This window comes from Protopterus annectens, chromosome 8.part0 (genome assembly GCF_019279795.1).
Source record: "Protopterus annectens isolate FY-2018-M chromosome 8.part0, PAN1.0, whole genome shotgun sequence".
NCBI classification, from domain to species: Eukaryota; Metazoa; Chordata; order Ceratodontiformes; family Protopteridae; genus Protopterus; species Protopterus annectens.
Genome location: NC_056741.1, coordinates 1,272,664,836 through 1,272,682,335, shown reverse-complemented (window position 1 = coordinate 1,272,682,335; position 17,500 = coordinate 1,272,664,836). Strand labels below are relative to the sequence as shown.

At 38.0% G+C, this 17,500-nt stretch overlaps 1 protein-coding gene across 3 annotated transcripts in view; it reads left to right on the top strand.

The window, feature by feature from the left end:
• Window positions 1-17,500, top strand: part of GRIK5 (glutamate ionotropic receptor kainate type subunit 5) — a 3,838,183-nt gene that overhangs the window by 1,017,481 nt on the left and 2,803,202 nt on the right. The gene's annotated exons all lie outside the window — the stretch shown is intronic.

Genomic DNA, 17,500 nt, shown 5'->3' with positions numbered 1-17,500 from the left:
GAGTTTTAGTTATTTTGCATGTTTTAATAAGTGATAAATAGTGAAAATAGTAGGCATTTCCTCTTTAACTCCATTGGTCTTGAATGTCTTAATTTTGATTTTTTTTCTAGTATGATATACCTACATCTGAGGTCTGTCTCACTCCTTGTAAATACATTTGAAACACACATTGAGACCTGTTATACTTTGCAGTCATTGCATTTTAGCAGGCAGTAAATAAAATATTGAGTTGCAATTTAAAGTTCTGATTTGGCAATCATCAGTTTCATCCTGCGTCCAACATTAATAAGGTGAGGAGCTGAATAAGTGCTTTGACTATGGCAGAAGTTGTTGGGAGTGGTCACTCTCTGCTGCTAGCCAATAACATGCTTGGATTCAGAACAGAGCTGAAACAGACAGTGAAACCCATCATGAAAAAGAAAACTCACTCAGACACTTTCACCCTGTCCATATTTTGGTATTAACATCAAATTATAAAAACATTGAGAATTAGCTAAGAACAAGTTAAGGAAAGAGAACACAATGGAACATTAAAGCAGAAGTCAGAAATTTTAAATGTACTATAACTGATTTCAGAAGAGGACAGACATCTGAATGTTAGAGCATGGAACAAATTCTTGTCAACACAGAATCAGACTGAGTCAGAATAGAAATAATGCAGATGATCCTGGATATTCCTAATCAGAACATATAGCATTTAAGCAATAACCGATGACGTGGTGTGGTATATTGAAGATTTACCCACAGTTGGAGTGGTTTAATCATGAGGATGAAGCCTGAGTGATTAATAAAGCCAACCGTGGGTAAATTTCAATATACCACAACCATGGAGTTCGTTATTGCTATTGTACAATGACATTATTTAAGACATTATTTAAGAAAAAAATACTTTTCTTAAACAATGTCTTTGTATAATGGTGCATTACTGTTCTTCCTCTGGTGGTGGTATACTGCTTCCTTGTGTTGATGTACTGCGCATGCGTATGGGACTTGCGTTCCTACACATACCCAGTACATCAATGCTTTGAACCGGAAGCAATGGAGAAAGGAAAGTTTCCCTTGCTCTGTTTTTTTTTTTTTTTGTTTTATTTATTAAAAAAAAAAAGATTTTGGACCCTTTATACCAATGGAAAAAAGTCCGGGCGACAGGACCTTTTTCGGTTGGTATATTGTGGGATTTACAACGGGCATGCTGGCCAAGCAGCTTGCATGTTTTGGAATATTAATGGGGGGGGGGGATCATTGTATAATATAGCAATAACCCATGGCTGGGTGTGGGACATGCTGGATTGCTTCACCTTTGTAACAAAACAAAGCCAACCGTGGGTAAATCCAGCATTACCCACAGCCATGGGTTATTGCTATTATGCAATGACATTATTCTACTGAATGTAAACCCCTTTGTTTTTATATGGCTTGCTAACTGCCTCACAAGCTAGACACACACTGTCAAAGTGGGCGACTCCACTTCAACTAGCAGAGCTGTTACCAGTGGGGTGCCACAGGCGTGAGTGCTGGACCCCCTATTCTTTGGTGTATACTTCTCAGAAGTTCAGGTTAAAACTAAGGGGTTGTGGCCGACAAAGTTTCCAGATGGGTGCAAACTGGGTGCAATTACTGAATCCCCAAATGATGTCAATATACTCCAGGAGGGTCTGAGCAAAGACCGGTGTCATTAGTCACAGTCTCAAACGGAATGCAAAGAAAAGCAGCATCATTCGGTTCGGCACAAATAATATCCCTTCACACTATCAAATCAACAACAATACCCTAAGTACCCACAAAGTGCTAAAGGACTTGGGATTACAAGCTGACCACAAACTAACTTCAATCACCATGTGCTTTCTACCTAGCAAACTTAATTAGCAAAGGCATCACCTCGAGAGCAAAAGAGGTTATAACCCCTCTATACTTGGCACTATCTCTGGTTCATAATTGAGCATAATGCCCCATTCAGCATGTACCGTACAGAGTACCTGAAGCAATTGAAGACCTCAGAGGTTTTTAACAAAGAAGATCAAGGGATTTCAATATGTGCTGTACACAAACCAACAAAAGTTCCTGTCACTTTATTTTCTCTGTATCATATAAACTTCTTAGGGGATACTTATGCCTGGCTTACAGAGCAATCTCAGACCCTAACCTAATGAACTTGTTGCATTGCTGTAAATCAGACAGGACTAGGGCCACCCATCCCAGGGACCTAATATGGCCTGTGACTTAAATAAGCCATGCTGGAAGGGCAGATTTATCTCCCAGCAACTGACACATCTTTGGAATAGGCTACCTATTCATGTGAAACAGAGCACCTCTTTGACACTGTTTGAAAGGAACCTGGATGAGTAGTTGGGACAAGTAAATTCTTACCAGGAATAGTGCCCACAACTGTCCTGGATATGGGCAGTCATTACTAAATGCAATATTGGGTATCAACTAATATTCCTATCATATTACATTGGGATGAAATGGCTAGGCTTGAAATGACCTCTAGGTCAATAGCCTAGTAATCTCTTATGATCCTATTATTTAAGAAACTAATTACCTGCTTTACTTAGTTACCACTGGCTATGTCTGATGATGAACATGTGAGCAGTATTTCCCCAAGTCCTCAACATATACAGTAACAGTGAGTAGAAATGTACAGAAATCCTGTATTTTCGTTGGATAGCATTTGAAATTAAATTCTCAAATCAAAACTTAATAGCAGTATCTAAAACCATAGCCTTCAGTAAGATGCTTCTATCTCCAAACTTTTATTATCTTTCTGTAACTGTTTTAACTGCTAGTAAATATGTTTGTATTTATTCAATAATTCTTTATAGTGATTTATTCAATAATTCTTTATAGTGAAGCTTTTCATTAGATATTTATCGTATTTGCTCATGTCAGAGTTCCTGTATTTCTTGGTCACCACTTGTAACATTGCTGCTTTGGAGAAATAGCATTCTGCATTGTTTGGCGGTTGATAGCAAGAGCCTCATGAATGCATTCTACAGGATATATGAACTTTGATTTCTGTGTCGAAAGTACCCATCTGATGCCCCAATAACAAGTGCTTTTAAGCTGTTAGTGTTCGTTTGAAGTCAGTACTCCTTGAAGAGAAGACTGAGACTAAATCCTTGACAGTACTGGCATGTTTTATGTGATAGCCTGTGATGAATACTGTTAGAATGCTATTTATTACAAGTCACTCTCCTGAAGTGGATAAAGAGGAAAATAATGTAGTATCTAGCCAACTATTTAGGTGTGTCATCAGGAAATAAAATGAAGGAAACACACACACACACACACACACACACACACACACACACACACACACACACACACACACACACGCACACACATACACACACTGGGAAATACCATTTTAGCAGCGTACTTGAGCAATAATATCAGACAGAGTGTACATGACAGGAAGACAATAGAATGCTTGGGGGCCCGGTGATGCAGGCCCAAGGCCTCCCTACCCCAAGAAAGTCTGTTATTTCTCTATTCTGCCCACACTGGGGGTTCACTACACATAGTTAATAGCTTCTATCTTTGTTTTTAATTTTTTATTGTGCATTTTTCTAATAGTAAAGGTTGTTTTTGTTTGCTTCTTGGCTATGCTAAAACTGCCAACTTATTAATTTTGCAGCAAATGTAAGATGTGGACGGTGCAGTGGTGCAGCGGTAGCATTGTAGCCTCAAAACAAGAGGTTCTCCAGTTCAATTCTCAGCTGAGGTGCCCTCTGTGCAGAGTCTGTATGTGCTCCCTGCATTCGTGTGGGTTTCATCCGGGTGCTCCAGTTTCCTCCCATATTGTAAAGACATGGTTTTGGAGCATTTCTTCTTGGGTCTTTTCTGAAAATTGGCTTCGTTCCAAGTTGGCCTTTCCTGGTAAACAAATGTTAAATAAAATAAAATGTACCACATTTTTATTAATAGTTTAGTTTCAGTATCAGCACTGCTAACACTGAGTCATTCCACTTTATAAACATTCTGAGTTATTTGGTGGTCTTAAATCAGACTTTATGTATCATTATCAGTTCACTGCATTAACTCCTTTTATAATCAGAATTCAGTATGTGCAAGGCTGTTTGCTAAATAAGATTTATTTTAATAAGAAAGGATTTAAACTAAATGATAAAATATACATCTTGTCTGGGTGGAAGATACGTTATGAGGGGGCTAGAATACCCTTTAATACAAAATATGGGAAAAAAGGAAAGAATGGTTAATTACAAAGGGAAAAACAAAATCTTAAAAGTAATTATACCTGAAAGCATCTTGAAAAGTTGCAGACTGTGCCCATTTTTAAGGGAAGAAATTCTGTTGACGCTAAAGAATTTTTTTGTTTTATGGAAAATTTTGAACAAAGATTTTGGGAATTGATGTGACTATATCTGATCTAGAGCTGTTCACTTCCTGTGGGCAAAGTTAGTATGATACCTACTTATGGGGGAAGTAAAGGGTATGCAAGTAAGATTAAATATTTTGAATACTGGTGTGAAAAAGGATGTTCTTTAAGAGATGGAAATTATATACGTTTTGTTAAAGAGACTCTATTAAGAAAGATGTTATACTGCATATTGTATATTTCACCTTTTAAAAGAGCAGGTCTGGCCTTACTAAAGAGACTCTCTAGTATGAAAGATGTTAAGATGGATATGAAATGCCAGTAAGAATTTCCCTTTTAAAGAAAGGTCTGCCCCTATTATTCCAGACTTCTGTGTTATTTGATAAGTGAGCCAATAAAAGACCCTGGAGACTAACAGTATTAGATAAGGTTATAAGGTTAAAAGGCAAATCCTGGATGCAAACTATACCAGTCAGAGTTAAAAGCTAAAATTGATGTAAAATTGTATGTACTTAGCGGGGTCAAAATGTCAAGCCTACATAGAATTGTACTAGGTGGGGTTAAAAGGTAAAGCCTAGGTAAAGCTATAGTAGGTGGGGTGAAAATATAAAACCACAAATAAAAATATCCTATATTTGATACTAACAAATTAGGAAAAAGTGAAAGATATGAAACGAAATGAACCATTCATCAGTAGTGGCATGATAATTCAGTAGTTTGGTTCTTAACCCACTGACTCAGAGTGGCAATAAATAAGGGATAGTAGTATGGGACACTTTAGGGCAGCACAGTGGTGCAGAGGATAGCATTTTTACCTACAGTAAGAGGTTCCTCAGTTTGATTCTTGGCTGGGGTACTTTCTGTGCAGAGTCTGCATGTCCTCCCTATATTTGTGTTGGTTCCCTCCAGGTGCTCTGGTTTCCTCCCACATTCCGAAGACATGCAACAGGTGGACTATACACTCTTAATTGGCCCTAAGTATAAGTGTGTGTGTGTGTGTGTGTGTGTGTGTGTGTGTGTGTGTGTGTGTGTGTGTGTGTGTGTGTGTGTGTGTGTGTGTGTGTGTGTGTGTGTCTGTGTGTGTCTGTGTGTGGTATGGATGAACTACTGCAGCAGGGCTAGCCACCCGACAGTGTAAACCATGGTTCTAGATGATTGTCACTGTTGAAATGACACCCCAACCCTATGTGCAAAAAATGGAAAAAGGGTTTGAGGATGGATTTATAGAGTAGTATGGGACAGTGTGTCTAATGAGTTTAGGTTTCAGGAACCCAGACCGTGAGACATTTTCCTGTGATTCATTTGGTTGGGGACATATGGTTGAAGTGACATTCAGCTGCACAGAAATATTGCTGTTGCAGATTCCTCTGTGGGAAAAGAGAAGCACACACTGCTATGCCCATGGTTTTAATGACCAAATGCTTGCAGGCAGAAGAAATGAAGGTTTTGCTCAGTGTACAGTGCTTGCTTATGTGACTACAACATATAAATGTGTGCTACATTATGGAGGAAATCCTGCATGCTACTGTAATCACAATTATATTCTAGTAAGCATTTTAAGTAATGTTCCCCTAGAAACTGTGAACTTGTGCACTATATTTTTACTGCTACTGACATGCCCACTGGCCAGCTTGCTGCTGATGTCTGCTATAAAGGCTGCTGTTTCATGTTGCCATGGGGACCATGGGCATTCTTTTCCCCCTGTGCTTGTGGATATTGACATTGTGAACATGGCACTGCATTTTTCACTTTGCCCAAAGGGAGTTCACAACAGCTATATTTCTCTGCAGCTGAATGTCTCTTTAGTCATGTGTCGCCAGCCAAATGCACCACAGGGAAATGTCTTGCTACCTAGGTGCCTCAACCCATGAGTTTACTATGCTGGTGAGTGTGGTGGACCAATAAAATGGAAGGGAGGGTGGCATTGGGAAGGATGGAGATGATGAAAAAATGTGAGATACCATAAGTGAGGAGAAATGTACTAAAAGGAAAATAATTTGCAAGTTAAACAAGATGCTGAACTGGTATGTCAACAAAGACAGAAGGGAAAAGTATACAGAAAATGGTGATCATTGTGGGATATAGTAAAGGAAGCATATGAGAGAAGCTGAATCAAGAAACAGGCAAGGTTATTGTAAAAGACAAAATGAGCCTGCAATGAAAGGGAGAGGTTGCAAGGGGGGTTCAAGAACTAGGCAGCATAATATCAGCAGGTACACATAGAAGCCTGACAATGTAAGGCAGAAGGAAAGCACAGTGACAAGAGGAAGACTACAGCCATTAAGGGGCTGAGGAGCATGTAAGAACCCGAAAGCATCACCATCATCATAAAATGAAAACTTATTTTTGTTTACTCCTAAATGACCTAATGTGGAAACCCTACTGACATCCTTTTATACGTTTTCTTCTGTCATGTTTCTTTTTATACACAAAAGATCACATGTTTTGAATTTCCGTTTCGTTTAGGTCCGTCTGTTTATTTAGAATGTCATTTTAGGCAATTATTGCTTGCTTTCAGAATTTCTGGATAGCGTGTCAGTAGCTTTTTTCCAATGAGTCTCTGGTGTATGTCCTTTGCCTTCTAAATTAAACTGCAATGATGATGATGTTTTTAGCTACAGTGCTTAAACAAACCGTCTTTCATAAAGATTGAGTAAGTTAAGTGCAGCAGCTCCTCAGCCATTTAGTCCAAAAGTATAAAAAGCGGCTTCCACCAAAACGAGAGGATAAAATTCTTCTTTAATAAAATGTAGTTCTTAAAAGCATTCAAAAAAGTCTCAGGCCAAAACCAGAAAAAATGGATAAGCGCTTTCAGTGTATAACCTTCATCAGATCCTTAGTTTTTCATCCTTTGGTTTACTTATATTTAAATTGAGAGCTACCAAAAACTTCAAGTTAAGTAATTAACATGCCCTTTTGTCTTGCATCCCAATAAGGAACCATGCAGGCCAATAGCAAGACAAAAGGGTGTGTTAATTATTTAATTATTAAAGGAGAATTGTATCCTCTCACTTTGGTGGAAGCCCTTTTTATACTTTTGTTACTGTCTGTTGAGTCAGGCTTCCTTTAAAAGTGCTGTTTTCTTTGTTTTTGATTCAACCATTTAGTCCCAGTTTCAGTCAGTGGTGTCATGTTTCCTGATAGACAGCAGCACCTCCTTTGTGACCTATGATTCCTATTCCACAGTAACAGAGCTACAAAAACCCAGTGAGACACTAGATCTATGGTCCCAGTTGGGGAGAGTAAAAAGGCAAATATCTTGGTGGGTTCTTTTTTTTTTTTTTTTTTTTTTTTGTGGGCTAAAAATCTTACATTTAAATGGTTTCAAGATGCAGTTGCTAGGATCAAAAATGCATAAATGTGTAGATCAAAAATGTTGCAGATTGTTCATAGGTTAGTACTAGGTGAACTGCCCTTGTGAACCCAACCCAAAAATGAACAGCCTCTACAAGGCTCAAACCCTGGACCCTACACACCATAGACAAAGAGATGTACCACTAAGCCATGCTAGATATAATTGAGGTATAGAATTTATTATTGCCATCAAAAATCCACTGTACTACAGGCATTTTTAGATATTACTTTACGAATTTTAGAAGTATAAGTTTGTAGGAGTTTATGCTGCCCCGTAACCTACAAATATTTAAGACATTGTTTCCTTTCTTAACTTTGATTATCTGTCATACGTTTTACTCACTTGTCATACACTGAGTGACCCCATTTTATGAAGAAAGACATAAAGATATTCATAGACAACATATTGTGAGATTCCATGCAATCACATCATGGTGGTATTCCATGAGGAAGATGAAGACAGAAAGATATTCATAGAGAACATATTGTGAGACCTGAGAGGTGCTGTACAAATGGGGGAAAATAAGTAAGTTCTGTTTTATTTATATGTAGTAGGGCAGGGATCATTCATAGGGAGGAAAATATACTTTCTTGTGGGGATTGTGTTTCAAATATAGCTGTATTTTATATTACGTTTTATATCTCTGTTCTCTAAGGAACAAAGAAGGGTCTAGCTTTTGAGGAGGGGTGATGCTTAGGGCACATTAATGCTCATATGGGAGGATAACATCTGAGGAGATAGAAAAAGAGGTGTGTAAGTCCAGGTGCAATGATCTGTCTTCTTCCTGCACTGCAGTATCACGGCCTGTCACATAGCTGCATTTCAAGACACCAGAGTGTTGAAAGTATCAGAATAATGGAAAATGATTGGAAAGCTACCCTAGCATGGGATGGTAGATGGAAGGGAGTTATGGAATTACTGTCTGGTTTACCTGACCTCAGTAATTGCAGAATGTAAAAGCAAAATTATTAGAATGGTGGGGCTGTGTGAATACAAGGATGAAACTTAGAGTACCTGTGTGAGTGCACAGTGTCTTTTCATGGTGTTATAATCCATTTTGTAATGGGGTCATCAGATAAGTGGGCAAGAGTAGCTCAGCAGCTGTGATATACCTGAACTTCACCAGGAAGTTTAATAAAGTACCCTACAGGATATCTGTGACTAGGCCCAGGAATATAAGCTGGATGTAGAGCTGCTAAATGGGAAGAAAAGAGGTAGTGGTGGAAAGCTGAGAGGTCTCTGGGTTACCAGGAGGGCACCAGTGCTTTACTATAGATGGCATTGCTGGGGTATGTAATATTTAGTGTGTCAGTTACAAATAACATACTCTGTTTGACTAACAATCTGAACAAATTTGCAGACAAAAAAATTTAGTTTGTGGTATCAAATGGGAAAATTAGTCTAATTCAGGACTGCAGGAATTTGCAAACCTGGGCTAAGAGGTGGCATCTGAACTTTAATGCAAAAAGGTATAGATGAGTAGCTGGGAGCAACAGCTTAGGGGGATGAATCCAAGTTAGGGATAATGAAATTAAAAGGAGGGCAGGGTAGAATGAAACCAGCAGTCTTACTTACTCCATGGTTAAATCATGCTGAGGAGTTCATAAGTGCAGTGACAAAAATAAACTTTGGTGCAGACTAAGGGAAGAGTGGAGTGTAGGGACGTGGAAATCATCCTACCATTGTCCAGGGTGTTAGTGAGGCTGCATAGAAAGCAGTATGCAATTCAACATGCCCAATAGGAAAAGAGAGAGATGTCTGATAATTCAACATGCCCAATAGGAAAAGAGAAAGAGATGTCTGATAATTCAACATGCCCAATAGGAAAAGAGAGAGATGTCTGATAATTCAACATGCCCAATAGGAAAAGAGAGAGATGTCTGATAATTCAACATGCCCAATAGGAAAAGAGAGAGATGTCTGATAATTCAACATGCCCAATAGGAAAAGAGAGAGAGATGTCTGATAATTCAACATGCCCAATAGGAAAAGAGAGAGAGATGTCTGATAATTCAACATGCCCAATAGGAAAAGAGAGAGAGATGTCTGATAATTCAACATGCCCAATAGGAAAAGAGAGAGAGATGTCTGATAATTCAACATGCCCAATAGGAAAAGAGAGAGAGATGTCTGATAGAGCACAATGTTGAGCAGGCAGGATAACAGGGGTAATCAAGGAGTCACTTACAACAAATGTCTTGCAACATTGTTTCAAAACACCTAAGCTGAAAGGAAGCAGATGCAGGGAAATAAGAACATACAAAATACTCCAAAGTATGTTGGAGTTTCATAATTCAGAAAAAAAGTGCAGGAATAGGGCAGTGAAGACATATTTCTTAATGGAAAGAGAAGTCATCCCACAGAGTGTATTTCCAGAAGAGATGACAGAAACTAAGCCCTGATGATCCATGCAAAACTCTTATTTTCCTAACTCTAAATTAGCAATTGAGCAGCTGGAAGACATGACTGCATTGTAATGAGGAAAGCATACAGACTGGGACGCTTTCTACTTCAAGTACATTTCCAAGATCATCAGTGCAAAACTCCAAGATATGCTAGCATTGCTTCTGGTTTGAAATGACAGGATAAGGCTCTACTGTCTCTCATTCATAAATTATAGCTGTCCAAGAGAAAGTGAGACATAAAGACACTGCTTTTTCCTCAGATTGCGTGTAACGGAATTTCATTAAACTATTTTTCCACAAAGATTCATTGCCATGTGAGATATTATACTTAATGTTGCATTAACCTCATAATTTTAAGCTACATCACATAAATAGTGCAAATGCAGAACTATTGTTAATGTACTGAACTTCTACTATAATTGTCTGCTAGTTTTCATGTCTGTCCCCATTTAAAATTATTATTCTAATCAGAATATGTACTGTGTTATCAGGGAATAAATAAGTTATATTTGTTTACTTAAATATTGAGACTGTGAAACGTTTAAGTGTTGTTTGGATGGTGTGTAAACAGAGATCATTCACGTGACTTGTGCAGGCTCAGAAGTAATGACTAGATATGTGGCTTTTTAAAAGGAGGATGAAGTGCTTCATGAAGACAGCATCAGATGTAGGGCTTATCAGCAGGAGCCAGCAGAAAGTATCAGGTTAGAGCTATTCTAATCACTCTTAATGCAGTTATATACACAGCAGAGCAGCTGCCAATCGACAAGCATTAGATGAGTTCTTCTGTAAACCGCGGAGAGGAGAGTATTAAAGCAGTTGAGTCCCTGCTTCCTCCAGTCATCGGCTAAAATAAAATGCAGGTTAAATGACACACAGGAGCGATACAGTTGTGAGAGGCCCCTTTGCTCCTTGACAGTACTTACCCTTTAGCAAAACTCTTCCATGGCTGAATATCTAAAGCTGTAGTGCTGTATGAATATGTTATTTCTGTGTATATACTTACAAAGGCCATGCTGTGAACTATCTGAAATGATCAGTCTTGAAGCAGCACCATACAGAAGCTTGGACACAGCCTCTTAACCGCTGCCATATCACTGACCTCCTAGATATCCTTGTCCTGGCAGTAGCATCTCCATATTTGTGTGACAGTATGATTAATAAAACAAAATTTGCAATACGAAGACTGATAGTTACCCTCCCAATCCCCATGGGTAATTGAATTCTTCACCCCAAAGTTGTTTTTCTATTGCATTAATGCAGAGTATGACAGAATAAAATGCTAAACTTTGGTTTATTACTGAATGCTATCTGCACCTCACATACGCACGCAGACACAAATTAGTGCATTTACTGAAATGCAATAGTTTTAAACACAGGCATGCATGTGCACAGAATACACAGGCCCATGTATGGAACATTAAATATGCACATGAATTCATTGCGACAATTCACACAGGTTCACCTATGCACGTGCATGCATAAATATTTCCATATTTGGAAATCTACAGTAAACAACATCAGTAGATGCCTACACATACAAAGGAAATGCATATACATATCACAGCGGTTTCACAGGCATGACTTGTTTGACCTTCATTGTCCATCTGGAATTCCTTGATGCTTTGTGACTTTATCTTTAGCCAAGGCATTTCTGCACAAAGGCACAGGCAGCATCCTGCCACATAGAAAGAGTTAAATAAGCATGAAAAATATGGAGGAGTGGCAGTGCATGAAAATTAGCCTCAACTAACCTACACACAGGGATTTTTGCCATGACAGAAATGACAGGTTACCTTCACAGGAAGTTTTAATTACCAGCTAAATCAGAAGGGCACAATGAATTATCTAGAGCAGGTAAAATGTTTTCTTTGTTTAATTGCACTCTGTGGAAAGATGCATGCATATGGATGAAGAACAACTCAGGAAATTAAGGAAAAGTAAGTGATGTCCTGTGAAGGCTATGAACCACAAACTGAGTGTCTTACTCTGCAGTTAGCAAAGCTGCATTATGCCTGACACTTAAACATTCAGCATTTGTTAAAAATATGACTGGAGGCCCCCTCTTATTGTGGGTACATATTTTTTTCCACTCTTAGACTGGTTTTGATGAAACAATAGGAGATATTGAGATCTATTTGTCCATGTAAACATGTCATTTATAATTGCCCGTTATGATTCCTGTTTTTCCACAGTACAGCTTCAGTAGGCCAGAATCCCTTCTAGCAGTTCATAATTCTATTTTGTATCTGTGTTGTGATAGCCTCATACCTCTCAACCTGTTAGTGCAAAAAATCTGGACAAAGCCTTAAGCAATAGGGGACAAAGGCCCAAAATATGGACATATTTTAAATATTGCTATTATAAACTCAGAAAGTTGGTAGAATAAAAGGATTTGTGTTAGCATGCATTTTCTGAATAATATGAAGTCTGAAACACAAATGTATGTCATTATTTTATAACTTCAAGCCTCAGTAATTTGTCAGAAAAATGGAAAAAATCTGGACATTCTTGGCAGATGAGAGGTATGGACAATCTGACTTAACCGAACATTATTTTGTTGTTGACATGATGTGTTTTATTATAACTACTTTTCTCTTGTGCCATCAACATAACTGTTTGAAGGTTGTTTTACTCTGATGATATGCCCTGGAGCAAAAATAAGTGCCCTCTCCCCATTTGCAGATTACCACTGCAATGTTAACAAAATCATAGGTGCTTAACTGTGTTACTGACAGGATCCACCTTTTTAATCCAAAACCTTCACTTATTTGTGAAACCAGGCAGCTTGGACAATGAGTCACTAATTTTGTTGTACTAATACCATAAAGAATGAACTTTTAATCCTTCATCTCACTTAAAGCAGCACTCACCTTGATTTCAGAGTTACCTGTCCAAAACACAACAAGCAGTGAAATGGAAAGAAGTGCTCTCCTCATTGCAGACCATTTCCACTGGTATTACACAAGGGTCAATTTTAGACACTCTCATATTCAGTATTTTCATAAATAAACCGTGCATTGCCACTACTCAATCCACCTACGTACAGTATGCAGACAATTCCACCTGAATATGTTCAGTCCCAGCCTTACCTAAATTACAAGAAATTACACAGAAATCATTCTCAGCCATAGAGAGTTGGTTGAAACCTCCCTCTTGCTTCTTCATGCAAAGAAAACTAAGTTAATGTTATTTACACTGAAGCTACTCTATTGACAAATGAGAATAATTTCATATTACCTCTGCAAACAACATCAAACTTGAAATATTACCACAGACAAAAAATAATTGATATTAGATATTAAATTAAACCTTGATCATCATACATACATATATCATACATCATACAGGTGATTAACAAAAATATCATCAAAAACTTGGTTCACTCTGTAAGACTAACCAGCACCTCACTAACCATAGGAGAAAAACTATTGCATTAAGCTATCTTCTACCCTCCTCCCTTAATAAATCCCCAGTCTTCTCAACTTACTCACTCCATAACCACATACATGCTACAACAAAACAGCGAGATTTGCTACCAGCCTTCCTTCTAAAATCTACCACTTTACAGCCATAAAACTTCTAAACTGGTTTGAACTACCGCATCACCCAAAATACCCTCAATTACTCACAGTGCAAAATGTAATACAAAATCCTGAGAACTGCCCAGCCCTGGAAAGAGCCCCTCAATACTCACCAGCCAGAAGCTTGAAATGAAACAAAAATCACTGCAAAGCCTAATTACATCTCTAGAGATCCACTGTACTCTAACAAAACTACCTTACAATCCAGTTTAAAGAATACCTACACAACTCCTGGCCATGAGCATGCTTATTCCTGGCGTATTGGCCCATACTCCACCTAGCATGTAAGAAACCATTAGAACACTAACAAAAATGTATTAATTTGCTCATCCATCCCTTCACACTACCTTATCCTCTAACTACCTCTAGTGTAGAAATGCTGGTGATACTGCACTTGTAACATGCGTAAACATGTATTTACTGTTTCTGTACCATATATTGTATATTTTCTGCCTATGCATCCACTCAAAATGTGAACTACTTTACCCAGATGGAATATCCCTGTCAACAAATGTAAAATAAATTAAAGAAAAAATAATAAACTCTCAAAATAGCTGTCAAGTTAATGAGTTGCCAAACTGTAGTAGCTGAAGGGTTAACAAAAGCAAAACAAAAAACTATTAGCATTTCTATTTTTATAAATTGTATTGCAAAATGTCACAACTCCACCAAGACTCCCCTGTCACACAGAGTTAAATTGTCAGCATGTGTTCTTAATTGTACAATTTAATGCAGAATGTCACCAATCTATATCAGACAAATCTAGTAGAATGCCAAATGCTGCACTTCAAAATTACTTTAAAATACTATATGTTATTTGACCATAGCTATAAAATGCTACCGGCCTATTTCAAGCCTGTCCACCACCCCATCAGAGAAGTACAGTCTGGAGTTTTCAAAACAGCATGTATTATAACATAATAGTGCCCTGTTGTTAAAATAAATACTGTATCTTTCAAACATAAAGCACAATGTCACAGTTCTAGTCACATAAGTACTCCAATGTCAAGTATTGGTGTTGGAAATGAAAACACACACACACACACACACACACACACACACACACACACACACACACACACACACACGCGCGCACATACATGCAGACCCACTCATGCAGATCTACTGTTAGACAAAGGATTTTACTGGCTTCCATCTAGCAATTTCTAAAAGTGTAATTAGCCCTCACATACATGGGTGCCTGTCATGCAAATCTGCAGTCAGATGTATACATTTATTCATTACTATCTTACAATTTCTTAAATAACATGACTAATTTCACTATAACTAAATCCAGGGGCTATTTTTTGCTAACAATACCAAAAACCATGTGAAAGTATGCTTAAAGTTAAAAAAATCAAAAAGAGATCACTTTCTATGTGCATTAATGCTCTCAAAGGTGGACATGATAGGGGAATTGTTTGTGTGTGTGTGTGTGTGTGTGTGTGTGTGTGTGTGTGTGTGTGTGTGTGCGTGTGTGTGCGTGTGTGCGTGTGTGTCTGTGTATACATATATATATCTATATGTGTGCGCGAGCACAGACACCACACACATATACGTACGGGGGGGGGGGATAGAATACCTTCCCCACTCACTGTAAACTCTCATCCTCAAAATGGTACTATTTACATTTCTCTACTATCAGCCTGCAAAAAAAGATAACCAAACACCTAATAAAAGGCCTCTACATTTATATAACATAACTTCTTAACACAAAAAAGAAAATTATCTAGAATAAATATCACATTATTGCAGAGTTGCCATCAATCACCACCTTACACGTACACCCGGAAATGGGAATGCACCATCATTGCTGGGCATTCTCTATGGAATAATGAGATTATGAGATTTTCTTTGATATGAAGCAAACAACGATCACCATGTTTTCCATGCACCTTGCATCATGAACTCTGCAACTGTAATAGTTGCATAGGTCCGTCTGACGATACCATTTTTTACACCAACTGGAACTTCAGGCAGCTTAAGAAAGAACTCATATAAAATCTGAATGTTTGTGCCACAATTACAAAATTTACCCCAGGGTCAATCCGTTGTTTAATTGCCCAAACTCTTCTTTTCCTTATTAAGTACTAATTTGAAATATATGCCCTCTGTAACAAGCCATCAGTACAACCACGCCCCTTCTTTGCACAAGTCTAGCATGCATTGTGACTTTATGTAATAAAGACAAACATTGCACTCTAACTGGGAGCTCACAATGTAACACACTAGTAAAAACTATATATAATGCATTGTGTTGTACCCTAAGATGAGGATGATTAAAAGTTTACAAAAAATGCTAAAAACTAACAGAATTATTATATTCAAGTTTGAATAATGGAATCTATTACATTTTATTTTGACACTAGATTTTCAAACTACAAATGTCTAAAATAAAATATATGTCAAATCTGAAGAAAGATATATATTTCTCAGTGTCAAGATCATATTCAACTTAGGCAAATGGATTATTTTACAGTAGCATATACTAAAAATATATCCTTATTTTACTTGCAGTGTCTAATTTACACTTCATAAGTCTACAGCTATCAATTTAATAAGAGCTGTCACACGTGCTGAGGTGTTCACAGTACAGACAGTGGTACCCTGCATATCTCTGCATGGTTTAACACTTACAAAGACACATACACACGTGTGTGTGTATGTCATATATAGTCCGAATGACATGAATGTATATGTTTATGTAATTTAATTAGGTAATTCTTGTTTTAGTTTTATTATGCTCAGATGATCAATATGAGTTGTGTGAGATGGGCAGATTCTGCATAGTGCTGTTAACTTCTGTATGACCTCTTCCGCTACAAGCATCCCTTGCCTGCCTGTCCTGGGCTTATCTCCAAAGAATCCAGAAATGACCCAAGTACCTGTGTGCCCATTTATGCTATAAATATACCACCGGGTCAGGCACAATATGGTTCTGCTGTCCACTAGCCACACATCCTCTGCTGTCTATGTCAATGGAGAGACTGCACAGGCTTTGTATTTTAGTGTATATATGCATTGTGCACAGGCTCCATGTGCAAATGTGTGCTGGTTGGGTGGACAGTCTGCTAAGTACACACTGCCCTTGCATTTATATGTCTGTCCTGATGCCATTTGTACTAAATGTGCGATGGTTGCAAATATGACATGATCGCATGTCCCCAGCTCCATTCCACTACCCCCGTAGTATGATATGCTGGTACTCATTACCCTGTGCTATGGGTGGCTTGGCTTCCCTTGTGTAGTTCCTTGGTACCACATGCCTCTTATGTGGCTTAGTTTGCATGAGCTAGTTCTGAGCTTCACATTGAGCAATGTCCACTCTTTACTTCTATCAAAGACACACACCCTTTTAGTGGCTTAGTGATCTTGAGAAAGAATTGAACTTTATAGTTCAAGTTCACTGATATTCAGTTCATTGTTCACTTCTGACCCTGGCAATACAGAATAATCAGATTCTGTTTGTGGAACTCACAAAATTTATTTATACGAAGTGTGCCATTCACTGTCTCTGTTACCCAGCACAGATATTGTCTAGAAGTCTGGTTGAATACTTGGGCAATTAAAACATCATGCTTGAAATGATGCTCCACTTTGACTTTTGTTACAATAACTAGGACAATACAAACACAGCTGAAGACCTAATTCCTCATTAAAGAATTTGCTAAGTCAAGTTATTGTGAACAGGCTGTGCTCAACCCTTCCATTGTTTGGCTGCACAGTAAAAGTGATGCAGTGAGTGATTTTCTGTAATAGGTGATGACAAAGCCACTCCTGAAGCACTATCTTCTGCTCTGTTAGACATTAAGCACAA